Raw genomic sequence first — 27,335 nt, forward strand, 5'->3', positions numbered from 1 at the left:
TAGAGCAAAATTTTAAGAAATTAAAGGCAATTGCAGGTGCAGGTGACTGGCATCCCATTGTTGAAACTTTAGATATCAATCACGCGTGGAATTACTTTTCAGAAACTCTCAACAGAGCCATCAGATTATGTATTCCAATGCGCAACAGAAGGTCCGCCCAAAATTCTAAACCCAATTGGTGGAACTCCAACATTAAGCATTGTCTTGAAACAAAAAATCTTGCATATAAGAATTATAATACCACAAAGAGTCAAAGTGATAAAAATAAATATGATGCTCTTCGACGAAAAGTAAAAAAATTAATTAAACGCAGTAAGAAAAACCTTGGGACACGTATTGCAAGTATCAGTAAATCAAATCCCAAAGAATTTTTTAGTTACATAAGAAGCAACAAGGTAATAACTCCACCAATTGGTCCCTCAGTCACAGATAACAGAGAGCTTACTGATGATGAAACTATGATGGCGAAAATTCTTAATACTTTCTTTGCGTCAGTATTTACAACAGAAAATATACATACAATTCCTACTGTTTCCCTCATTCCTATAGAAGAGGGCAACATAATCACTGACATTACAGTTAGCGACCGCAATGTACTACTTGCAATAAACAAATTAAATGAGAATAAATCAGCAGGACCAGACAAAATATCCCCACGTGTATTGAAGGAACTACAGAATGAAATATCAAAGCCTTTAGCTGAACTTTTTAACTTATCACTTAAGAGCAGTAAGGTGCCACATGAATGGAAGCTTGGTAACGTAACCCCAATATTCAAAAAGGGCAACACAGCCCAACCAGAAGACTACTGCCCAATTAGTTTAACATCAGTGGTTTGCAGATTGATTGAAACTATTATCAGAGACAAGTTTGTAAAACACTTAGAAACGAACGATCTCATAAAGGATTCACAACATGGTTTTCGTGATAATCGCTCTTGCCCCACGAATCTGCTGGACTTTTTCAATGACATACTGACCATGTATGACGAGACTAAATCTGTTGATGTGGTCTACCTCGATTTTCAAAAGGCTTTTGACAAAGTTCCACACAAAAGACTCTTTCAGAAGCTAAAGGCACATGGTTTCAGCAGCAGTGTTCTCGGGTGGGTAGAAGATTGGCTCACCGGACGAAAGAAAAGAGTTGTAATAAATGGAAAAGAGTCAGACTGCATAAACATTACAAGTGGAGTGCCGCAGGGTTCAGTGTTAGGTCCTATTCTTTTCTTAATATATAAAAATGATATTGAAGAAGGACTGTGTTGTAAGATTTCAAAATTTGCTGATGATACTAAAATAGGTAACAGAGCAGATACAGCACTGCAAAGACAGGCAATTCAGTGAGATCTTGATCAATTGTTCAACTGGGCCCAAGTCTGGCAAATGGATTTCAATATTAATAAATGCAAAGTGTTAAACATTGGCAGTAAAAATGTAAGAGCAGGTTACAGCATGAATAATGTCCAACGTGATAGGGTAAACCATGAAAAAGACTTAGGAGTTATAATAACAAATGATGTGAAACCAAGCAATGTACAGAAGCTATGAAAAAAGCCAATAAATTGATTGGATTCATAGGCAGAGCATTTGAATATAAATCCAATAATATCGTCCTCACTTTGTATAATTCCGTAGTACACCCGCACTTGGACTATTGCGTTCAGTTTTGGTCATCGTATTTTAAAAAGAATGTGGAAAAGCTTGAAAGAGTGCAGCGAAGGATGACAAAGATAATACCTAGATTGAGAAATAAACCGTACGAGGAACGTTTAGAAGCCCTGAATCTCTTCACCCTAACAAAACGGAGATATGAGGAGATTTAATTCAAGTATTCAAGATATTCAAAGGACACGATAACATGGCTGTCGATAAATACTTCACAATTGATCACTCGAATTATACTAGAGACAATGGGCTTAAAATAATTGACAAACGGTTCCAGTCGCATGAAGCTAAGCATTTCTTCTTCAATAGAGTTGTAAATATATGGACTAAATTGCCCTCCAAGGTAATAAATTGTAGTACAGTACAAACCTTTAAAGGTCACCTGGATAAGTATTTGGCATCCAACCCCCAGCTTAATATGTTCACTCCTGAATAAAACACTTATGTATGTATAATTTTCTATTTAATTTTATTTTAGTTTTTTTTAGAGCCTGGATCAATTTATTAAGTGCAAATAAAGTATATGCACAGACTAGGATATGCACAGATAGCCCTGAGTTAACGGTCACTACTCTTACTTTCGACCTGTGATGGGCTGTGGATCACTGAGGGTCCCTGTTAGTTACGTGGCCACCATCGGGATTTTTTTTTAATGTACCAGGGGCAGTGCTTCAGGAGGTGACTTGTTTGCTTGTCCCACATGGGAAAGTTCCTAGTCTCAGTGGAATGAATGGAGCTGGGGCCTGATTGACTGCTGCCTACCTTAATAGTGCCAGGCAAGGCTGCAGCACCACCCCTAAATATCCACACTGTGCACTGTGCAATATCCACACTGTGTCCGCAGACGCCCCGTCAACTTAACTTACCCGTACATAGTGATATGCATTAGTTATTTATTTATTCGACTATTCATTGTACTTTACTACTTTCTTTCAGGTTATTCATACTGGTAGCTTATAGATAATATATTGTAGAATGTAGCTTTTCCTTTTCAGTCTTTCCTATGAAATTTCCATGTCAGTTTTTCCATGCTGCGTGGTGGTTTTTCTCACTTTTTCTTGCCAGTTTTAACTAGAGGGTTTGGAGGTGGGGGGAGTCTTCTTGCTTTACTATCCTTATCCTTCAGCATGTAGAGTTAAATCTTGTAGTCATAGTCTACTCTGTAACAAACAGCCTCGAAAGCACCAGAAGGTCTGTTGCTGTTTGCTTTCCTTTGTACTCCTTTGTACACCTACACTCATAGTTAGTTTAGGTGCAATACCTTAGGCGTACACTTGAAGACTATGTGTGGAGGGTATGGGGAGAGCACATGTTACAGCTGTGTGTGTGTGTGTGTGTGTGTGTGTGTGTGTGTGTGTGTGTGTGTGTGTGTGTGTGTGTGTGTGTGTGTGTGTGTGATCACTGATCAAAGTAGTATTAGTGGTCCTCATCTGAAATGTGAACCTGGTGGACTGGAGACTAAACTTACCTTCCTCCTACAGCTCAAAATTCTCCTTCTGGGGGTTAGGGAGCTGCTGAGGGACATTTGTATAACCAGGCAGTGGTGCCGTCTGGGGGTCTGGACATATGCAGGGCATGTCAAACACATTAACGTCAGGTAGGTAAGGGTAGTCCAAAGGGACAACCACGTGGCAGTGCATAGCATCAAACAGTATGGCACATTAAGATCTCGGCCTTTCCTGGCACAAAAGAAACAATTCCGGTGGCTCTCTCACCATCACCATTGGTACCTGACAACTCAGGATTTTCTGGGGAGAAGAACCAGAGGTCCGATATACACTTCAGGTTTAAGTTGGCCTCAGTTTAATGGACTCTCAGGAGGGGTATATTCAACTCACTGGTTCTCAGGTGGGGCCACATGCAGGTGGACCTCTTTCTCACCAAAGACACGAAGCAGTTATTGCACTACCTATCCAGGATGCACTGTTTGCCGACAGGTGGCCCGGATGCAGTAAAGGAGGACTGGATGAAGTGGACACTCAAAATTATATGTTTCCTCCGCCTGCATCCATTGTAGTTATCAAGCTTAGTCTTGGTATGAGAAATTTGCTCTTTGCATCAGAGTGCTGCAGAGGGTATGCCCCAACCCACTGCCTATGGGGAAGTCATGCCTTACCAATCCCCTAACAGAGAAGCTCCAATCAGCACTGAATCTTAATGCATAGTATTTTTCCGGCGAGTTCTAACCTCACGCTATCCGCTGAATGTCGCGGAAAGTATGCTGCATGCATTATGGGCCTTCTCCAATAGACAGTACCAATCCTGCTGGCTGCTTTCCTGTTTCTGAGCAGAACAGGGAGACCCCATTTTAACAGTCCCTGGTCCTGTCATTTCTACCGAGTTTGGTGCAAAGGCAGGGTGGGAACTGTCCCCGATTTGTGCACTGTTCCCAGCATGCATACTCTTTGTTCAGGATGGATTGGTGGCGTCCCTATTGCCATCTCCAAGGTCGCTGGCAAAAAACGAGAAAGAAGACTTCGGGCTTCACTCACAATCCCAGCCTGCAGGATACATGCTGTCCACCATCCACTATGCCCAGTAGCAGCACCTAGGCAGTACCCGGAAGTATCGATAGGCACAGGCTCACGTGAGACATTGTTTGGTGCACGTTCAGGTGCCCCATTTTCAATGAGGCCACTTTCTGCTACATTGGTTCTTAACTTTCGGGCAGTTTCCCCCAAAGTGGTAATTTTGCCTTTTCAAAGTGGTAATATCAGTAAAATGTTGCTTGATTACTTTTCATATTCCTTTACTATAAGATGATAAAAAAGATTATCACGAGTAGGATCAGGCTACCCTCTGGATAAAGCTTGGAATATTATACAACATTCTATCACAGTAAGCACACAAGATCCTGATCCCTTTTGCAACTACTGTACACACCGCTGTGAAGTGTTTTTTATCTGCTATGCTAAAAAACAAAAACAAAAGCAAAAGGAAGCTTATTGACTACGATATGCAATGCGTATTGCCTCTAACTGAGCCATGCATGGAAAAATTGATTAGAGAGCAAACTGTTTCACCCACCACACCAGAAGTTTAACCAAGTTAGCTTCTGATAACACTTAATGTTGTTGAATACCACATACAGACTTCTTTCTGTAGCTTGCATAATCACTTGAAAAATACATTACTAGAACCAATATGTTTTTCTACTGTTCCTCCCAGTTTAAGTGGGATGGGGTAGTAACAGCCTATCATTCTCTGCCAAGGAGCAACAGCGGTAAAAAAGTAAACAACCACTGCTCAAATATCATCCGTGAAACAATAGCGGAAGCAGACTTGGTAGATGATAACGTGAGCACACGATCTTCGGCATCTCTGGCATTTCACCACAAACACACACACACACACACACACACACACACACACACACACACACACACACACACACACACACACACACACACACACACACACACACACACACACACACACACACACACACACACACACACACACACACTTACTCACTTCAAGTGGCCGGTGGAGTTCAGCGACGTCCATCATCATGTCATATAGAAATCAAGACCTGAGGTTTGCCTCATTCATAGCACTAATCGTCCTCCCAGGCAATAATCGAGGAACACAGCACTGCTTTCCATGCCCTTACAGAGGTGACTCATGCTCACACTTCCTCTCGCTGTCACGCTACTCCATACCGGCTAGGAGCCACCCACGCAGTATGTTCCAACTCCAACACTGAGTGAGCAGGGCAGCGGGCGTTCCACCATCACCATAGATAGAGCGGTGCACCCCCCTTATATTTTCTGCCTCAAGAATTTTCCTCTTATTCATGTGTGACCTTGGCAAGCAAAGAAAAATAGAATGAATGAAGTGCATCGGATGAAAGTGAAAAAAAAAAGGGTGATAGTAAAAAGGTGAAAATTAATATGCAAGCTGGATATCTCTTATACAGAGTGCTGAGTGATCTATCAGTGTAATCGCTCAGCTCCAGGACCCTTTACCATGCACAAGTCTTGTGTCAAACCGGCACTTTAAAAAACTTGTCTTTTACGCACGTTGTCCATATACCAAAATAAAATGGAAAATGTGTGTTCTCAGTATACTCGTTAGATGAACTGTCCAGTGCAATACTTAGCCTGGGAGCTGCCGTCCGTGATCCTCAGTTTATACGTTCCTGTCGAGCATTAAGCTTTACAAAAAAGAAACAATATTGTTTTATTTCCCCTTTCCTCCCTTGTGGTATGCAGCTAATTAAATGCAAACTCTCTAACCCTGTCATAATACCAGCTTTGAAACTGAATGGGAATCGTATATTTATGTCAGGGGCGAGGAGGATGTTCACCAGTATTACCCACATCACCTCACATCCTCCCCACGGGCGATCTGCTGTTATGGGAATGACCTGTCTGGCCAACACATGGGTTTTGCAAGTGAAGGGCAGAGATGGGGTAAGAGGGTTAGGGTATGGAGGGGACTATACACACTTTTGGTGGTTCTGTCGATGCTTTGGCGGGATTTATTTCCGTGAATTCGAGGGTATAGCTCCCTGCTGCTTCGAGCAGAAGTGAGAAGAGTTAACCTTACAGCTAACTAAATGTGACCACCCTCCTTGGCATAAATAGGCCTTTTGCCTTCTACTTCAAAGCCAGTATTTACATCAGTTACAGCAATTTGAATTGAAGGCAATTGTTAACTTATTACAGCAGTGCATTGCATGGATATGAACCTTTACTTCAGATACAACAGCAGTACCCTCCAGTACATTTGGATGCCCTTTGTAATGTTTCTTATTACATTTCCAATGAGATATATATATATATTTTTAAGAACTATATGGTAGGTGGGCGTGGCCAGTGCTCATTTGCTCCATGTAATGCATCCCTCTGGTCCTCTACTCTGAATGACAAGCGGAACGTTTTTTGGTAATCTAGGAAAACATTTACCAAGGGTAACCATATAACCAAATCGATGCTTTGTGGTCTGTTGGGTTCAGGTGCTTTAACTGTAAGGGAACCATAAATGCTTCCGGATGAGGGTTGTTTCAGGATCATTGCTAAATCAATGTCACCTGGGTCCATTGGGGCTTGTCGCTCTTGCCTGAAATGCCGGTACATAGTATCCAGGCGTCAGACCCCTGTCTTACAAATGAGGAAAGGATTTCTGCATGATAGATAAATATAAATGAACTTTCCACATTGTCAAATGGCTGATTGCCTTCACAGATATTGGCCCTAAGGATGATGAAGTGTGGTCTGCTGCTAATCATCCTCTTTGATGCTGTATGTGATGTAAGGAGCTCTCTGCTTACACCTTCCGCAGGTACAGTTGCTTAAAATACGAACAAACATTCAGTGCACACACATACGCCTATATGCCTATACAGTTATTCTTTCATGCTTCTCAAGTAATTTTCACTCACATATAAGTCGGTCTCATACTCTGCCTCTTTGGGGTCAACCAACACTATCCCAATTTCCTTTGTGAGCCTTTTTTATTTGATCCTGTTTTCCTATGGCCCAATGGCCCAACCATGGCAAATGGATTTCAGTATCAATAAATGTAAAGTGCTAAACATTGGCATTAAAAATGTAAGAGCTAGTTATAACATGAATAACGTCCAGATTGATAGGGTAAACCATGAAAAAGACTTAGGAGTTATAATAACAAACGATTTGAAACCAAGGAAACAATGTACAGAAACTGTGGAAAAGCCAATAAATTGATTGGAGTCATAGGTAGAGCAGTTGAATATAAATCCAAAAATATCGTCTTCACTTTGTATAATTCTTTAGTACACACGCACTTGGAGTATTGCGTTCAGTTTTGGTCATTGTATTATAAAATGGATAAGGAGAAACTTGAAAGAGTACAGCGAAGGATGACAAAGATGATACCTAGATTGAGAACGTACAAGAAACGTTTAGAAGCCCTGAATCTCTTTACCCTAATTAAACGGACGTTACAAGGAGATTTAATTCAGGTATCCAAAATATTCAAAGGACATGATAACATGGCTGCCGATAAATACTTCACAGTTGATCACTCAAATTATACTAGAGACAATGAGTATAAAATAATTGGCAAACGATTCCAGTTGCATGAAGCTATGCATTTCTTCTTTAATAGAATTGTAAACATATGGAAGAAATTGCCCTTCAATGTAGTAAATTGTAATACAGTACTAACCTTTTTAAAGGCCACTTGGATAAGTATCTGTCATCTAACCCCCAGCTTAATATGTTCACACCTGAATAAAATGCTTATGTATATATAATTTCCCACCCACCCCCCGAGCCTGGATCGATTTATTAAATGCAAATATAGTATAAACATAGACTAAGATATGCACAGAAAGCCATGAGTTAATGGTCCCTACTTGACCTGTTATGGGCTGTGGATCACTGAGGGTCCCTGTTAGTTAAGTGACCACCATCGAGATTTTTTTTTTTTTTTTTAATTGTACCAGTGGTCACTGCTTCAGGAGGTAACTTGTGTGCTTGGTCCGCGTGGGAAAGTTCCTTGTCTCAGTGGAGTGAACGGAGCTGGGGCCTGATTGACTAGTGTCTACCTTAAAACCGCCAGGCAAGCCTGCAGCACCACCCCTCAATATCCACACTGTGCACTGTGCAATTTCCACGCTGTCTACACAAGCCTCATAACTCAACGTATTGATTCATAATGTCATGCATTATTTATTTATTTGATTATTCGTTTTACTTCACCACTTTTTTTTTTTTTTCAGGCTATTCAGCTTGGTTGCTTATAGATAAAGTATTACAGAATGTAACTTTTCTTTTTCTGTCTTTGTTATAAAATTTCCATGTCAGTTTTTCCATGTTGCCTGGTTGTTTTTCTCATTTTTTCCTGCGAGTTTTAACTGGAGTGTTGGAGGCGGAGGGAGTCTTCTTGCTTTACTATCCTTATCCTCCAGCATGCAGAATTTGATCTCGTAGTCATAGTCGACTCTGTAACAAACATCCTTGAGAGGATCATAAGGTCTGTTGCTGTTTGCATTCCTATGTACTCTCATTGTACTCCCTATTACCCCTATTTTTACCCAATGGGCCTTTTTGCTCAGAACTTTTTTTTCCCCATAACCCATTTATTTGCCACTAACCCAGACCTATTTTCTGCTACTAACCTATTTTCAACATGGTACTTATACTTCCTCCTGAACTTATTTGGAATAATTTAACTTCATGACCTGTTTACAACATGGAACTATATCAAATCTGTGGAGACACTATTTCCACAGGCATATTTTCCTGAATAGACTTTTCTTCCTTCACGATTGAAATTCCGCAAGTATTTAGGTATCCACAATAGACTGATATTCCCATAGATCTCTTTCCTTTCCATTTAATAATAATAATGGTAATAATAATAATAATAATAATAATAATAATAATAATGATAATAATAAAATAGCAACTAGAACACTGCGAAAATGTCCAGGGACAATTTTGATAAACTTACCACAGCCTTTGCCTACTAGAAGCCCAGCCAAGATATAAAGGGAACTTGAGGACAAGGTCACTGATATTATGCATGTCACCTAAGGACATCACAGTCTATTATTTGACCAACTTTGGTGGTTCTAGCTTTAATCCTTCATGGAAAATTAGGTGATATCCAGAATATACAGAAAAGTTCCATTCATTTTTAACCCCGGCCGATCTCAGAGAATAATCAACCGATTGAAAACATACTCCTATCTGGACTGCTTCTGCCTTCAGTCTATGTTGCAGTGAAATTTCAGTTTTCTGGCTTGAGTTATTCTCGAGGTAGTGTGGCTAAATGACTTTTCTGTATCCATAGTAACGTCCGGAGATCTGGTTGAAGGATTGCCACCGTATCGGGCCAAGATATAAAAAAAAAGTGAAGAGCTATCTCAGATGACCAAGTTAGAAGGCTCTAGGCAAAAAAGCTTTTGAAATATCGTTTTTAAAGTCTATCTATCTATCTATCTATTGCCAGACGCCATAATCCCGCAAGGGGTGGCCATTTGACTCTGAGTTATTTGTGTTACGGGGAGGGACACTAACCTTCCACCAACCCACTTGTTGACAAATAGGGAGCACGTATTGTTTGGTTATATGGTTACCACCCAGCATTATAAATGGTTTCTTGGTTTACAGGAAACGATTTGGCTTGTCACCCAATGTAAAGCCACCTGTAAAGGAAAGAAAAGCAATAAGATGTGACAGGAAAGATGGGAGAAATAGGAAGAGAGGTGGGCAGGCACAGAAAAAGAATAATAAAGGCTAAGGAAGTAGTAGGCAGCACTATATCAAGTGAGTGGATGATGGTCGCCACCACCTACTAAATATAATAATGTTTAGAAAAATATAACTTCCCACATGTATGTGTAAGATTTAATGAAAATCATTTGCTCCCTCAATATATATATATATATATATATATATATATATATATATATATATATATATATATATATATATATATATATATATTGTTACGGAACAGAGAAAGATGATGTACACTTTAAGTGAGAAAACTAAAAATCACTACTGTCCTGTAACGTTCCAGGTTCAAAACAAAAGAGTTAGGTAAAATTACAAGTTAAAGTTTAATGCTCAAACTAACAACAAAACATTCAGGACTCATAAGGATAATGTAATGGCAAAAAACAGGTTAAATATATTGTTAACTGCAATAGCCTCTATTAACACGAAATTAGCAAGAGTAAATTTATCTAAGTCAGCCCTGATAAAATAAAAATACACTGGGTAATGCTCAGTTAATGCAAGATAAATTATTACAGATACAAACTATTATTAATGATTGCTGACAACAAGAACCTCACATAAATTACAAAAAAAAACTCACTAGGCCTACAAATTAACACCTTATGCTATACAGTACAAGAACAAAATGTAATAACACTTATACTCAAATTACACAGCTGCTAGATGGTTGGAGACTTTCTGAGCACTCACAATAATAATAACTGTACAGTGGAGGACAGAGATGTGAACAAAATGAGGAGCAGATCTAAGTGGCAATGATGCAGAGACTGAGCTCATTATATAGGGGCCAGCAGAGCTTGATACAACTTGTAAGAAGGACGCACAAATGAAGCCATGGGGACAAAGAGTTGACAATCCCGCTCTGAACAACAGAAAGGACGACTTACTCTACTATAACGGTAGAAGGGGGGGACTGAGGCAGAACACGCTCGTGATCAAACATGCAGCATACTGTGCGTTAAAATTACACTAAGGATGATGAAATCATAGGCTATGTAACACCTCCCCACAAAGAAAAAAGAAATTTACAAAGGAAATTTCTTATTACTCTAAAACAATCTGTATATGGCATTACAGAACATTCAAAAGTCTTTCCTAGTGTTACAAAACATGAGATCTCCCTAGCACGTTCAGTCATAGGTACTTGCCAGTATCCCTTTAACAAATCAAACTTACTTATGTACCTAGCCTTTCCGATCTTGTCTATGCAATCTTCCACACGAGGGAGAGGGTAAGTGTCTGTTTTAGTTATCTGATTAACACGTCTGTAGTCGATGTAAAGCCGCTGTGACCCACCTGGCTTAGGGACTAGAGTGACAGGAGAACTCCACTCGCTCTGACAGGGCTCAATCATCTTGTGGTCCAACAGGTAGCCAAGCTCCTTCTGGATGAGAGGAACTTTCACCGGGTTCACACAGTAAGGAGGCAATTTAATTGGCTTTGCGTCTCCAACATCGACATCATGCATCAACACGGTAGTTCTTCCTGGAGTGGCATGGAACACTTGCGGGTACTCCTGCAGTAATGCCGAAAACTCCTGCCTTTCCTCGGGAGGTAGATGAGAAAGCTTAGTCTGGAGATCATTCATGATATCAGGATTCTTCCCCAAACTATCACTCAGGCTCATACTGCATGGGAGAGCTTCACTTGCAGACTCGGGTGGAACAGCCACAGTGCAGACTGGATTATTTTCGTCCCGCCTGTGATATAACTTTAGCATGTTGATGTGACATAGTTGCTTGTTCTTTCTACGATCTGGTGTGGCGATGACATAGTTGACATCACTGAGTTTCTTCTCCACGAAATAAGGACCACTAAATTTGGCTTGAAGAGGTTGCCCATGCACTGGTAGCAGAATCAAAACTTGATCTCCTGGCTGAAAGTGGCGTAACCTGGACTTCTTATCATACCAAGTCTTCATCTTCTCCTGAGCAGCTCCTAAATTCTCTCTTGCCAGCTGTAAAGCAGTGGACCGCCGTTCTTTGAACTTCATCACATACTCCAGCAGGTTGACGTCATCTTCCTCCGACAGCCAGCATTCCTTGAGTAGCTTAAGGGGTCCTCTTACTTCACGGCCAAACAGTAGTTCAAAAGGTGAGAAGCCCAGTGATTCATTTGGAGATTCTCTTGCGGCAAACACAACGAATGGAAGACCTTTATCCCAGTCTTTCTGATGTTCCAAACAGTATTTCTTGAGCATCAATTTGAGTGTTTGATGATATCTCTCCAACGCTCCTTGGGTCTGGGGATGATAAGCTGAAGACGTGATCTGGGTGATGCCCAACTCTTTCAGAGACTGCTTGAAAACATTTGACATGAAATTACTTCCCCGGTCTGACTGTACCTCCTTGGGCAGACCAAACTTTGTGAAGAACCCTAGCATTTCCTTAACCACGTTCTTTGCTGAGATATTTCTAAGTGGAATGGCTTCAGGATAACGAGTAGCCATATCAATCAGGGTCAACACATAAGAAAATCCTGAAGAAGTCTTAGGAAGAGGGCCCACAATATCCACCAACACACGGGTGAAAGGCGCCTCAAAAGGAGGAATGGGAACTAGAGGTGCAACGTTTTCGGTCTGATTACACTTCCCCACAACTTGACAGGTGTGACAAGACTTACAATACCAGGAAACATCCCTGAAGATACCTGGCCAGTAGAAGTTTTTCAAAATGCGTGCCACAGTCTTCCTCACTCCAAGGTGTCCTGCCAAACTGGAATCATGAGCCACTCTAATGATATCCTGCCTACAAACACGAGGGATGACAACTTGATGTACAACCTCCCATTCACAGTCGGCTGATGCTGTTGGGGGTCTCCACTTCCTCATAAGTACTCCTGACTTTACATAATAACAAGTAGAAGCACCGGCTGACTCTTCCTCACTGCAAGCAGAGTTAGCTAGACCTTTCAACTCAGGGTCAGCAACCTGGAACTCGACCAACTCTTGACGAGACAAATTATCAACACTACGGGGTACTGCCTCATCTGGTGAGTGGTCCAAATTAGCAAGAAAAGTGTCAGCTAGGATAACATCATCATCATCATTATCCTCTAAATCACCAGTAACTTTAGACTTAGCCCTAGTGACAGCACATGTAGGGAACACATCAGGGACATCACAATCCCGGGTCGCAGCCACTGGCTCACTAGACAACTGAGGAGCTGGACACACTTGACTTCCACCAATATCATTTCCAAGTAAGAAAGTTACACCTGACATTGGGAGTGTCTCAACCAACCCAGCCATAACGGAACCATTAACAAAACCAGACTCTAAATTCACTCTGCACAGAGGGACAGAGAAGTAATTATTCCCTACACCTTGTAAGATTACTGTTTCATCAGAGGAATTAACATTAGAGCCTAGAACACTGGTCAGCATAAGGGATTGGCAAGCACCTGTATCACGATATATTTGAATTGATTTCCTGTCATTACTGTCCAGAGGACTGACAAAACCATCAGACAGGAAATTAGCACATGAACTCTTGAGAGTGTCACCCACGTTACTGCTCAAAAGAGGAGCTCCATCATGAGAATTTAAGTTACCCCTCAAAGCAGGTTCAGTTAACTCAGTTAAAGAATTCTGGGAACTCTCAAGAGTGGACACTAGACCAATTGACTGAATATTTAAAGACTCCTTTTTGTTCACATCACGCTGTCTCCTGAAACATCTCTCCGTAGTATGACCAAGCTTACTACAATAAGTACATTTACTTTTCTGAAATCTAGAGGTGAAACTGGTATTTACTTCCTGAGAAACATCATCTTTATTCTCTTTCCTGTTACCTGTACTCTGAGTAGATGCAACGTACTTACTATCAGCTTTCCTTTTTTCTCTAGAATATCTCTTGTGAGTGAGAACATATTCATCAGCTAAAACTGCAGCATCAGACAAATTATCTATTCTTCTCTCATCAAGATATAGGCTTACATCTTTATAAATACACCTCTTGAAGTCCTCCAGCAAAATCATCTGCTTAAATTTACCAAAATCAGAATCCACATTCTTAGAATTTAACCACTGCTCTAACAGATCTTCTTTGATTTTTGCATACTCAACATGGGATTGCTTATCTTGCTTGTAAGTTGTCCTAAATTTTACTCTATAGGCTTCAGGAACAAGCTCATAGGCCTTAAGAATCAAGCTCTTAACTACATCATAATTATCAGATTGATCCTGAGGCAAAGATGCATAAGTTACTTGAGATTTACCGGTGAGAACAGTTTGAAGGAGTACTGGCCAATACTTTTTGGGCCAATTAAAACCTGTAGCTACCCTCTCAAACAACTGAAAATACTTTGTTAAATCAGATTCATTAAAAGGAGGGACAAGTTTAACATTTTTAGCCACATCAAAATCATCAGAGCTAGATGATCCAGTTCCACCTTGTTTCATGCGATACTCATGGTCTGCCTGAATCCTAGCAATTTCAACTTGTGCCTCAGCCTCCTTAGAACGGGCCTGAAATTCAGCCTCCTTAGCACTTGCTTGAAATTCAGCCTCCTGAATACGAGCCTGAGACTCCGCCTGCTTAGCCTGAGACTCCGCCTCCTTAGCCTGAGACTCATCCTCCTTAGCACGTGCTTGAAATTCAGCCTCCTTAACACGAGCCTCCTGCAGGGCTAGCTGTAACTTGGCTAATTCAATCTGCGTTTGCTCATTTGGAGGAGTTACATTAAACAAGCTTTTATTAATCATGCCAACAATTTGATCTTTAGAATGTTGAGAGTGAACTGCAATTCCCTATTGTTGAGCAACAAGCTTAAGTTCGTTCTTTGTTCTGTTTTCTACATCACACACTGTTTGCACATTTGACAAAAAATCTTTGGCTTCATCAAGCGTAGTAATAGTAGACATAATGAATAAGTAACAGTCACAAAATATCAAGCAATATCCTTATGATAATATCCTGAATATCCTGATATGAGGTCGCCAAATTTATGTTACGGAACAGAGAAAGATGATGTACACTTTAAGTGAGAATACTAAAAATCACTACTGTCCCGTAACGTTCCATGTTCAAAACAAAAGAGTTAGGTAAAATTACAAGTTAAAGTTTAATGCTCAAACTAACAACAAAACATTCAGGACTCATAAGGATAATGTAATGGCAAAAAACAGGTTAAATATATTGTTAACTGCAATAGCCTCTATTAACACGAAATTAGCAAGTGTAAATTTATCTAAGTCAGCCCTGATAAAATGAAAATACACTGGGTAATGCTCAGTTAATGGAAGATAAATTATTACAGATACAAACTATTATTAATGATTGCTGACAACAAGAACCTCACATAAATTACAAAAAAAAAAACTCACTAGGCCTACAAATTAACACCTTATGCTATACAGTACAAGAACAAAATGTAATAACACTTATACTCAAATTACACAGCTGCTAGATGGTTGGAGACTTTCTGAGCACTCACAATAATAATAACTGTACAGGGGAGGACAGAGATGTGAACAAAATGAGGAGCAGATCTAAGTGGCAATGATGCAGAGACTGAGCTCATTATATAGGGGCCAGCAGAGCTTGATACAACTTGTAAGAAGGACGCGCAAATGAAGCCATGGGGACAAAGAGTTGACAATCCCACTCTGAACAGCAGAAAGAACGACTTACTCTACTATAACGGTAGAAGGGAGGGACTGAGGCAGAACACGCTCGTGATCAAACATGCAGCATACTGTGCGTTAAAATTACACAAAGGATGATGAAATCATAGGCTATGTAACAATATATATATATATATATATATATATATATATATATATATATATATATATATAATATATATATATATATATATATATATATATATATATATATATATATAATATATATATATATATATATAATATATATATATATATATATATATATATATATATATATATATATATATATATATATATATATCCCCTGGGGGTAAGGGGGGGGATTTCAAGAATACTCCCCCAGTATCCCTGCTTGTCGTAAAAGGCGACTAAAAAGGTTGGCAAAGGGTTAGTGCCCCTCCCTGGAAAACAACTAACTAAAAAAACAAACAATAAGCCTCGGACAAGGACTGACCAAACGATGACGACCAAGGACCGGACAAAGGACATGGTTATAGGAACCTGGAATGTAAGGGGAGCGAATGGTGAGGTGAAAGAGAGAGAGATTGTCCAGGTGCTTGAGGGTGCGAAAGTGGATGTACGTGGAATAACTGAAACAAAATGGAGAGGAGAAAGTGTGAGAGAATGGGAGTATGGATGGGGTATATGTGCAGGAGTAGATGAGAATGAGAGGGGAAAGGAAGGAGTATGTATAGTTGTGAGTAAAAGATGGAAGAGGAGCATAAGACAGTATGGATCAGTTGGGTCAAGGATTGTGTGGATAAAGTTGAAAGTTGAAATACAAATGTGGGCGATTGTGTGTGTGTGTGTATGCGCCAACGCAAGATCGTGCTAGAAGAGTGAGAGAAGTGTTCTAGACAAATGTAGAAGTGTGCATGGAAAAGTTTGGAAGGAATGAGAGAGTGTTTTTGATTGGTGATATGAATGGTAAAGTTGGGAATGTGAAGGTGGATGGAATAGTTGGTGAGTGGGGTGTGCCTGCTGAGATAGATGAGAATGGGAGTGCGTTAGTGGACATTTGTGCTGGGAGGGGGTTGGTGATAGCCAATACCCTCTTCAGTCATAAAATGATCCACAGGTATACATGGCGAGTGATGAGAAGGGTGGGTGGTGAACTGAATGAAAGAAAGGCAATGATTGATTATGTGTGTGTGGATGAAAGGATGCGAAGATGTGTAATGGATGCAAGAGTGTATAGAGGTTGGGGGAGTGGACTTTCTGACCACTACTTGGTGATGGCCAGAATTAGAATGCAAGTAAGGTGGAGGAATAGAAGAAGGGAAAGACGAGAGGAAGGAGTAGTTGCAAGGAGAGTGGAAAGGTTACAAGAGGATGAGAAAAAGGCAGAGTATAAGAGAGAAGTGGAGGAACGATTGGGCATATATGAATTGGAGCAGATGGGAGACGTGGAAGGTGTGTGTAAGATATTTACAGAAGAAATATGTGCAGCATGTGATGTGGTGTGTGGAAGGAAGACAAGACGGAGGGGGGGTGCAAGGAACAGCGTGGTGGGCTGAAGAGGTGAAACAGGCTGTGGCACAAAAGAAGAATGCATACAATGAATGGATGAGAAATAGGGGCGTGGAAGAAGTCGAGAGGTGGAAGAGAGAGTTATATGTGGAAAGAAAGAGAGAGGTGAAAAGATTAGTAAGAGAGAGTAAGAAGAGAGTGGATGAGGAATTTGGAAGGAATTTGAGTGTAAAGTGGAGGGACTGTAAGAAAATGTTCTAGAAAGAGGTGAAAAGAGTAAGATAGGGTGGAAGTGAAGTTAGCAGGGGAGTGAAAGATATAAATGGTACATTACTAGTGGAGAAGGGAGAAAAAGTGAGCAGACGGAGAGAACATTTTAAGGATTTGTTGAACGTAGAGGATGGAAGTAATGCGAGTATAAGTGGCTGGGGAATGGCTGGGAGGAGGGAGGTGAGAAGACAGGAAGAAATCGGTAGGATAGAAGTTGTGGAAGCAATGAAGAAAGTTAAATCGGGGAAAGCCCCATGAATTCATGGAGTGTGTGGTGAAATGCTGAAGCATGGGGGAGAGATAGTAGTAGAATGGATGTGGAAGAGATGCAGATTGGCCTGGGAGGAAGGTAGTGTCCCGGAGGATTGGAAGTCAGGTATAATTATTCCCTTGTACAAAGGAAAAGGGGAAAAAGAAGTGTGTGGTAATCATAGGGGCATTTGTCTTCTTAGTATAATAGGAAAAGTGTATGGTAGGATACTTATTGATAGAGTTAGAGAAAGAACAGAGGAATTATTTGGAGAAGAACAGGAAGGTTTTAGGAAGGGAAGAGGTTGTGTAGATCAGATATTCATTCTTAGATCTTTAGTGGAAAAGTTTCTAGAGAAGGGAAAGAAGTTGTATGCGGCTTTCATGGATTTGGAGAAAGCATATGACAGGGTGGATAGACAAGGATTGTGGAAAGTCTTAAGAATATATGGAGTAGATGGGAAGTTGGTGAATGCTGTGAAGAGTATGTACAATAGTGCGAAGGCTGCAGTGCGTGTGGATGGTGAACTAAGTGAATTTTTCTCTTTCAAAGTTGGGTTGAAACAGGGATGTGTCATGTCTCCATGGTTGTTCAATCTGTACATGGATGGGGTAATAAAAGAGGTACAAGGTAGGGTAGTGGATGTTGGAGTGGCCCTGGTGAGAGAGGATAGTGTTTGGAAACTCCCTGTACTGTTGTTTGCAGATGATACTGTGTTGTTGAGTGAAGAAGAAGGGGAGCTGCAAGGCTTGGTGGATGAGTTTGGGACAGTGTGTAAGAAACGGAATCTAAAGGTGAATGTAGGGAAGAGTAAAGTGATGGTCTTTGAGACAGGTGAAGTCAGTGAATGTACAGCGAGGTTGGATGGTGAGGACTTGAAAAATGTGAGTATGTTTAAGTACTTGGGTAGTGTGATGAGTAAGGATGAAGGTTTGGAGAGTAAAGTGCTTGAAAGGGTACAGCAGGGAAGAAAGGTTGCTGGTTCTTTGAAAGCAGTGATAAGAAACGGGGAAGTGAGCAGGGAAGTGAAAAAGTTACTACATGACAGTATTGTGATACCAACTCTAACGTATGGAAGTGAAGCTTAGACGTTGTTGGAAGGACACAAATCAAAAGTGAGAGCAGTGGAAATGAGTTATCTAAGAGGAGCCTGTGGAGTCACATGGAGAGACAGGCTGACGAATGAGGATATAAAGGAGAGTTGTGGTGTTGATGTGGATGTGATAGGAAGCGTTATGAGGAACACACTTAGGTGGTTTGGCCATGTGGAGAGGATGGAGGGTGAAAGAGTGATGAAAAGAGTATATGTGAGTGAGGTGGAGGGGGGAAGAGGGAGGGGGAGGCCGAGGATGAGATGGAGGGATGGGGTGGAGAGGTATAAGAGAGAGGGGGGTGTGAGTTGGGAGCAGGGCAGTGAAATGGCGGGGGACAGGGCGACTTGGAGGCGATTTGTTTGTGGCCACCCCAAACGGGATTAAGGCGTCTGGCATTATATATATATATATATATATATATATATATATATATATATATATATATATATATTGCCAGACGCCTCAATCCCATTTGGGGTGGCCAAACAAATCGCCTCCAAGTCGCCCTGTCCCCCGCCATTTCACTGCCCTACTCCCAACTCACCCCTCTCACATATAGCTCTACACCCCATCCCTCCAGCTCATCCTTGGCCTCCCCCTCCCTCTTCCCCCCTCCACCTCACTCACATACACTCTTTTCGTCAGTCTTTCACCCTCCATTCTCTCCACATGGCCAAACCAACTCAGTGTGTTCCTCATAACGCTTCCTATCACATCCACATCCACACCATAGCGCTCCTTTATATCCTCATTCGCCAGCCTGTCTCTCCATGTGACTCCACAGGCTCCTCTTAAATAACTCATATATATATATATATATATATATATATATATATATATATATATATATATATATATATATATATATATATATATATATATATATATATGTTTGTGTGTGTGTACACATATTTATACACACACACACATATAGAGAGAGATAGCCGGTCCCAAAGAAGGGTGACCATTCCCAACCCTCTAATTATCGTCCAATTGCTTTAACATCCTGTATCTCAAAAGTTTTTGAGTCTATTCTTAATAGAAAAATTTTAAAGTATCTTTCCTATCACAACCTTCTTTCAGATCATCAGTATGGGTTCCGTCAGCGACGCTCCACAGGCGATCTTCTCACCTACCTTTCAAACTCCTGGTCATCCTCCTTTCGGGACTTTGGCGAAAGCTTTGCCACTGCACTTGACATCTCAAAGGCTTTCGATCGAGTCTGGCATAAATCTTTAATTTCCAAACTGCCCTCTTACGATTTCTATCCTTCTATCTGTGCCTTCATCTCTAGCTTCCTTTCTGGTCGTTCTATAGCCGCTGTTGTAGACGGCAATCGTTCTTCTCCTAGAACTATTAAGAGTGGTGTTCCTCAGGGCTCTGTCCTATCACCAACTCTCTTCCTTTTATTCATCAATGACCTTCTTAGCTGTACATCTAACCCTATCCACTCATACGTTGATGACTCCATCCTTCACCTTTCCATTCGATTCCCACAACGTCCATCTCAGCAGTTACTTCAACAGGCAAGGGATTAGGCTATGGCACACCTAATGTCTGACTTGGCTCGTATCTCTGACTGGGGTAAGAATAATCTGGTTGTTTTTAATGCATCAAAGACTCAGTTTTTGCACCTATCAACCCGACAGAATCTTCCACAGGTATACCCATTTATGTTTAATAATACTCAACTTAATCCTGCATCATCCTTGAACATGCTTGGGGTTTCATTTGTTCGGGACTTGTCTTGGAAAGATCATATTACCTCTCTTGTAAAATCTGCTTCCATGCAAATGGGTGTGCTAAGCCGACTCCATTCCTTCTTTGCCCCTGCACAATTGTTGACTCTATACAGGGGTTTTTTCCGCCCCTGTGTGGAGTACAACTCTCATGTGTGGGGGGGCTCCCCACATACAGCTCTTCTCAATAGGGTGGAGTCAAACGCTTTTCATCTCATTAACTCTCCCCCTCTTACTGACTCCCTTCAACCTCTGTCTCTTCGCCGCAATGTTGCATCTTTATCTCTTTTCTATGGCTACTTCAATGTTCACTGTTCCTCTGAACTGTCTGCATACATTCCTCCACTTCTACGACGTGCGTGTAGCACCCGTCTAGCAGCAAACTCTCACTGCTTTTCTGTCCAACTCTCCAATGCAAGAGTTAACCGTTACTCCCAGTCCTTCATTTATGCAACAGGTCAACTCTGGAACTGTCTCCCTCTGTCTGTAATTCCTGCTTCCTATGATCTCCAGTCTTTCAAACGCAGTGTGTCAAGGCATCTCGAAATGAATGGATCTTGAATTTGGCTCTCTCTTGTATTTTGTTTTTCTCTTGGAAGGAACGGTTTTGCGGCCTCATTGCCTTTGGTTCCTTCTTCCCCACATTAAAAAAAAAAAAAAAGATAGATAGATAGGTAGATAGATAGATACTGTAGATATATATATATATATATATATATATATATATATATATATATATATATATATATATATATATATATATATATATATATATATACATATATATGTATGTATATATACATATATATATATATATATATATATATATATATATATATATATATATATATATATATATATATATATATATATATATATATATATATATATATATATATATATATATATATATATATATATATATATATATATATATATATATATATATATTGTTTGTGTGTGCGCATCTCTCTTTTTCTCTCTGTATATATATATATATATATATATATATATATATATAATGTATATCTATATATCTATATATATATATTGTTTGTGTGTGCGCATCTCTCTTTTTCTCTCTGTATATATATATATATATATATATATATATATATCTATCTATATATATATATATATATATATATATATATATATATATATGTATATATATGATTGTTCCGTACTGGCAAAGTGGATTCTATACGAAGGTTAGGAAAAACTAATGTAGGACATTTCGGCCATGAACGATTGGTTCATGGGCCAACAACCTAGGACGTTTTGAAGTGTGAAGTGTTGTGAACCTTACCTAAACTAACCTAACCTAACCTTTGCCCTACCTTCAGTGGCCAAAACGTCCTAGGGTGGTGGCCCATGGCTCAAACGTCCGTGGCCCAAACGTCCGCAGCCAACACGGTGAGGGGCTTGAATTTTTTCCACAACTTTTCTACCAGGGGCCCTAACAAAGAGAATGCTACATTTGGACTGACATGAGGTACTGAAGTACCGGTGGGATTACCCCTTCTTGCTGGCTGTCACCTCCCCCCACGACCTGACCTGACTTCGCTGCCCCTCCTCATAGCTGTTTTCGCACTAGCCCTCGCCCAGCACTGAAGGCCGTCAAGGTGGTTACTTGTGCCACCCTAGTTTGCATAAATGTAAGCTGCTTCCATTGCCCTTCTCACACATATATATAAATCCTTGTGTGTTATTTGTGTCTCCTTCCTATTGGGCAAGTGATTATACTCATCACTGTGAACAACTAAAGAATTCGATGTTCTCTGGCACCTTACATCGTTCTTATGTTCCTATAACCTTTCATTAAGGCCCCGGGAGGATTCACCATAATATTGGGAAGAACAGTTTCTACAAGGTGTTGTATAGACCACGGTATTCTCAGTGATATTTCTCTCCCTGCTTCTCATCTTCAAGACATCATTTATTTTGTTTCCTGGTGATGTTGCGATGCTTCTCTCAGTTGGACTGAAGAAATTCCCCAAACATGCCGACTCTGCGGAGTTTGTGATCGATATGAACCTCTCTTGCTCTCCTTGTGTCTGTTCTTCATGTTAATAGCTTTCTTTTCCAACCTCATTAAGAACCCCACTTGTTTTAGAGAGAGAGAGAGAGAGAGAGAGAGAGAAGGGATAAGTGATTAATCCCCGAGCTAGACCTCATCAGATCATATAGCCCTGCTAGGGTTACAGGAGAGCGCTACCCCTCCCAGCACAGCAGCCACCGGGCGGGGCGCGAACTCGCAACCTCACGATTACGAGCCTGACACCCTACCACCGAGCTACTGCGCTCCCCAGAGAGAGAGAGAGAGAGAGAGAGAGAGAGTTATTGTTTAATTTCAGATTCCAGAGATCGTCTGTGGGAAACTGTACAGATGGTTGGTTCAATGTTCGAAACTTGGCAACGAGGCGATTGCTTTCCAGTGCTGCTCACGGACAGCTTAGTAGAAAATAGCACCATAATAAAGGTAATAAAAAAGAATACGTTATGGATGTTAAAAAAGTGTCCATAACAGGATTAGATCGTTACTTTCATAGCTCATTTCAGTACCACAATGATGGTCTCACAGCTAGAATTTGGTTTCAACACTGCAAGTTTCCCTTAGCACTGACTAATACTATTGTTCTTTTATCAAGGACATTATTGTACTGCAATAAATATCTTGATTATTAGGCAGGAGGTAAAGAGAGTTAGAGAGGTTGATAAAGAAAGCAGTTGGGTAGCGAAAGATAAAAATGGTAGATTGATAGTGGAGCAAGGAGAATATGTGAGCACATGGAAAAACACTTTATGGAATTATTATACCCAGAGAATGGAAAAGATACGAATATAAGTGGATGGGGAGTGGCTGGGTGGAGGAGGGAGATGAAAAGGAAGGAAGAGATCAGTAGGATGGAAGTAATGGAAGCAATGAAGAAAGTCAAAATGGGGAAAGCCCCATGAACTGATGGCGCGTGGTAAAATGCTGAAACACGGGGGAAACATACTAGTAATGTGGATTATAAAGATGTGCAGATTGGCCCGGAACGAAGGTAAAGTCTCGGAGGATTTGAAATCAAGTATAATTATTCTCCTGTACAAGGGAAAAGGGGAAGAAGAAGTCTGTGGTAATGATAAGGGCAATTGTTTTCTTAGTGTAATAGGAAAAGTATATCATAGGATACTAATTGACAGAGTTAAGGAAATACCAGAGGAATGAGTTGGAGAAGAACAGGGAGGTTTTAGGAAGAGAAGAGGTTGTGTAGATCAGATATTCGTCTTAAGATCTTCAGTGGGAAAGCTTCTACAAATGGGAAAGAAGCTGAATACGGCCTCCATGGATTTGGAGAAAGCATATGACTAGGTGGATAAACTAGGAATGTGGAGAATATTAAGACTATATCGATTAAGTCCGAAGATGCTGAATGCCGTGAAGAGTATGTCTGAGGGTGGTAAGGATGCTTTGCCTGTGGATGGTGAACTGAGTGAATTATTCTATCTGACTGAAACAAAGACGGCGTCATGTCTCAGGGACTGTTCAGTCTATATAAGGATGGAGTTGTAATGAGATACATGGTAGGAAAATGGATGACGTAATCCTAATGAGAGAGGACAGCTTCTGGAACCTTCCTGTTCTGTTGTTTGGAGGTGATACTGTATTGTTAAATGAGGACGATGTGGAATTGCAAACCTTGGTGAATAAGTCTGGGAGAATGTACAAGAAACGAAATTTGAAGGTGAATGCCAGGAAGAGTAAAGTTGTAGTCGTCCAGAGAATTAAAGTCACTGAATGCACAGTGAGGTTGGATCATGAGGAAATGAAAGCCGTGAGTGTATTTATGTACTTGGGTAGCGTGATAAGTAAAGATGGTAGTTTGGTGGATGTAGTCCATGAAAGGGTACTGCAGGGAAGGAAGCTTGCTGGTTCTCTGAAAGCAGTATTAATGAATAGGGAAGTGAGCAAGGAAGTAAAATAGACGCTACCCCCTGGGGGTAGGGGGGTTTTCAAGAATACTCCCCCAATATCCCTACTTGTCGTAAAAGGCGACTAAAAGGGTTGGCGGAGGGTTAGTGCCCCTCCCCGGAAAACAGCTAACTAAAAAAACAAACAAGAAGCCTCGGACAAGGACTGACCAAACGATGACGACCCAGGACCGGACAAAGGACTTGGTAATGAGTACATGGAATGTAAGAGGAGCGAATGATGAGGTGAAAGAGAGAGAGATTGTCCAGGTGCTTGAGGGTGCGAAAGTGCATGTATGTGGAATAACTGAAACAAAATGGAGAGGAGAAAGTGTGAGAGAATGGGAGTATGGATGGGGTATATGTGCAGGAGTGGGTGAGAATGAGAGGGCGAAGGAAGGAGTATGTATAGTTGTGAGTAAAAGATGGAAGAGGAACATAAGACAGTATGGATCAGTTGGGTCAAGGATTGTGTGGGTAAAGTTGAAAGTTGGAATACAAATGTGGGCGATTGTGTGTGTGTATGCACCAACGCAAGATCGTGCTAGAAGAGTGAGAGAAGAGTTCTGGACAAATGTGGAAGTGTGCATGGAAAAGTTTGGAAGGAATGAGAGAGTGTTTTTGATTGGTGATATGAATGGTAAAGTTGGGAATGTGAAGGTGGATGGAATAGTTGGTGAGTGGGGTGTGCCTGCTGAGACAGATGAGAATGGGAGTGCGTTAGTGGACATTTGTGCTGGGAGGGGGTTGGTGATAGCCAATACCCTCTTCGGACATAAAATGATCCACAGGTATACATGGCGAGTGATGAGAAGGGTGGGTGGTGAACTGAATGAAAGAAAGGCAATGATTGATTATGTGTGTGTGGATGAAAGGATGCGAAGATGTGTAATGGATGCAAGAGTGTATAGAGGTTGGGGAAGTGGACTTTCTGACCACTACTTGGTGGTGGCCAGAATTAGAATGCAAGTAAGGTGGAGGAATAGAAGAAGGGAAAGACGAGAGGAAGGAGTAGTTGCAAGGAGAGTGGAAAGGTTTCAAGAGGATGAGAAAAAGGCAGAGTACAAGAGAGAAGTGGAGGAACGATTGGGCATATATGAATTGGAGCAGATGGGAGACGTGGAAGGTGTGTGTAAGATATTTACAGAAGAAATATGTGCAGCATGTGATGTGGCGTGTGGAAGGAAGAGAAGACGGAGGGGGGGGTGCAAGGAACAGCGTGGTGGACTGAAGAGGTGAAACAGGCTGTGGCACAAAAGAAGAAAGCATACAATGAATGGATGAGAAATAGGGGCGTGGAAGAAGTTGAGAGGTGGAAGAGAGAGTTATATGTGGAAAGAAAGAGAGAGGTGAAATGATTAGTAAGAGAGAGTAAGAAGAGAGTGGATGAGGAATTTGGAAGGAATTTGAGTGTAAAGTGGAGGGACTGTATGAAAATGTCCTGGAGAGAAGTCAAAAGAGTAAGACAGGGTGGAAGTGAAGTTAGCAGGGGAGTGAAAGATCAAAATGGTAGATTACTAGTGGAGCAGGGAGAAAAAGTGAGCAGATGGAGAGAACACTTTAAGGATTTGTTGAACGTAGAGGATGGAAGTAATGCAAGTATAAGTGGATGGGGAATGGCTGGGAGAAGGAGGGAGGTGAGAAGACAGAAAGAAATCAGTAGGATAGAAGTTGTGGAAGCAATTAAGAAAGTTAAATCGGGGAAAGCCCCAGGAATTCATGGAGTGTGTGGTGAAATGCTGAAGCATGGGGGAGAGAGAGTAGTAGAATGGATGTGGAAGATGTGCAGATTGGCCTGGGAGGAAGGTAGAGTCCCGGAGGATTGGAAGTTCGGTATAATTATTCCCTTGTACAAAGGAAAAGGGGAAAAAGAAGTGTGTGGTAACCATAGGGGCATTTGTCTTCTTAGTATAATAGGAAAAGTGTATGGTAGGATACTTATTGACAGAGTTAGAGAAAGAACAGAGAAATTAGTTGGAGAAGAACAGGGAGGCTTTAGGAAGGGAAGAGGTTGTGTAGATCAGATATTCATTCTTACATCTTTAGTGGAAAAGTTTCTAGAGAAGGGAAAGAAGTTGTATGCGGCTTTCATGGATTTGGAGAAAGCATATGACAGGGTGGATAGACAAGGATTGTGGAAAGTGTTAAGAATATATGGAGTAGATGGGAAGTTGTTGAATGCTGTGAAGAGTATGTACGATGGTGCGAAGGCTGCAGTGCGTGTGGATGGTGAACTAAGTGAATTTTTCTCTTTGAAAGTTGGTTTGAAACAGGGATGTGTCATGTCTCCATGGTTGTTCAATCTGTACATGGATGGGGTAATAAAAGAGGTACAAGGTAGGGTAGTGGATGTTGGAATGGCCCTGGTGAGAGAGGATAGTGTTTGGAAACTCCCTGTATTGTTGTTTGCAGATGATACTGTGTTGTTGGGTGAAGACGAAGGGGAGCTGCAAGGCTTGGTGGATGAGTTTGAGAGAGTGTGTAAGGAACGGAATCTAAAGGTGAATGTAGAGAAGAGTAAAGTGATGGTCTGTGAGAGAGAAGTTAGTGAATGTACAGTGAGGTTGGATGGTGAGGAATTGGAAAATGTGAGTACGTTTAAGTACTTGGGTAGTGTGATGAGTAAGGATGGAGGTTTGGAGGGTGAAGTGCTTGAAAGGGTACAGTAGGGAAGAAAGGTTGCTGATTCTTTGAAAGCAGTGATAAGAAACAGGGAAGTGAGCATGGAAGTGAAAAAGTTACTACATGACAGTATTGTAATACCAACTCTAACGTACGGAAGTGAAGCTTGGACATTATTGGAAGGACACAAGTCAAGAGTGAGAGCAGTGGAAATGAGTTATTTAAAAGGAGCCTGTGGAGTCACGTGGAGAGACAGGCTGACGAATGAGAATATAAAGGAGCGTTGTGGTGTTGATGTGGATGTGATTATGAGGAACACACTGAGGTGGTTTGGCCATGTGGAGAGGATGGAGGGTGAAAGACTGACGAAGAGAGTGTATGTGAGTGAGGTGGAGGGGAGAAG

The 27,335-nt window shown here is 41.0% G+C and overlaps 1 protein-coding gene across 1 annotated transcript in view; it reads left to right on the forward strand.

Moving 5' to 3' along the window:
• The window catches only part of LOC145397054 (ionotropic receptor 93a-like), a 125,268-nt gene that overhangs the window by 29,901 nt on the left and 68,032 nt on the right, over positions 1–27,335 (forward strand). The window lies entirely within an intron of this gene.

Source organism: Coenobita brevimanus, chromosome 40, assembly GCF_032717465.1.
Source record: "Coenobita brevimanus isolate Jiangsu-jjx chromosome 40, ASM3271746v2, whole genome shotgun sequence".
Lineage (NCBI taxonomy): Eukaryota > Metazoa > Arthropoda > Malacostraca > Decapoda > Coenobitidae > Coenobita > Coenobita brevimanus.